General features: G+C 20.4%; 1 protein-coding gene across 3 annotated transcripts in view; it reads right to left on the bottom strand.

Annotated features, from left to right (window-relative positions):
* Positions 1 to 260, bottom strand: part of LOC107609489 (tryptophan aminotransferase-related protein 2) — an 8,567-nt gene that overhangs the window by 4,241 nt on the left and 4,066 nt on the right. The gene's annotated exons all lie outside the window — the stretch shown is intronic.

The raw sequence follows: 260 nt of genomic DNA, 5'->3' as shown, positions 1-260 counted from the left end.
AAAAAATAAAAAATAGTTAAAATAGCTGATAAAAAAATTAATTTATTGGTTGAACTACATTTTTAAAACATTAAATAATTCTAAACATCGGATACCTCATTCTTCTTGTAATATTATTATAGTGTTGAATTTAACTTCTGAAATAAAGTAATAATACTTTATTTTGTTATAATGAAATTAAATGATAAATCTTAAACAATTGAGTATATAAAAAAAATTAGGGGGTTATTATTTAGGCTATTTAGTGGCTGGTGCATTTG

This window comes from Arachis ipaensis, chromosome B07, assembly GCF_000816755.2.
Source record: "Arachis ipaensis cultivar K30076 chromosome B07, Araip1.1, whole genome shotgun sequence".
NCBI classification, from domain to species: domain Eukaryota; kingdom Viridiplantae; phylum Streptophyta; class Magnoliopsida; order Fabales; family Fabaceae; genus Arachis; species Arachis ipaensis.
The sequence above is the reverse complement of the archived record's forward strand: the minus strand, read 5'-3'. Positions and strand labels throughout refer to the sequence as shown.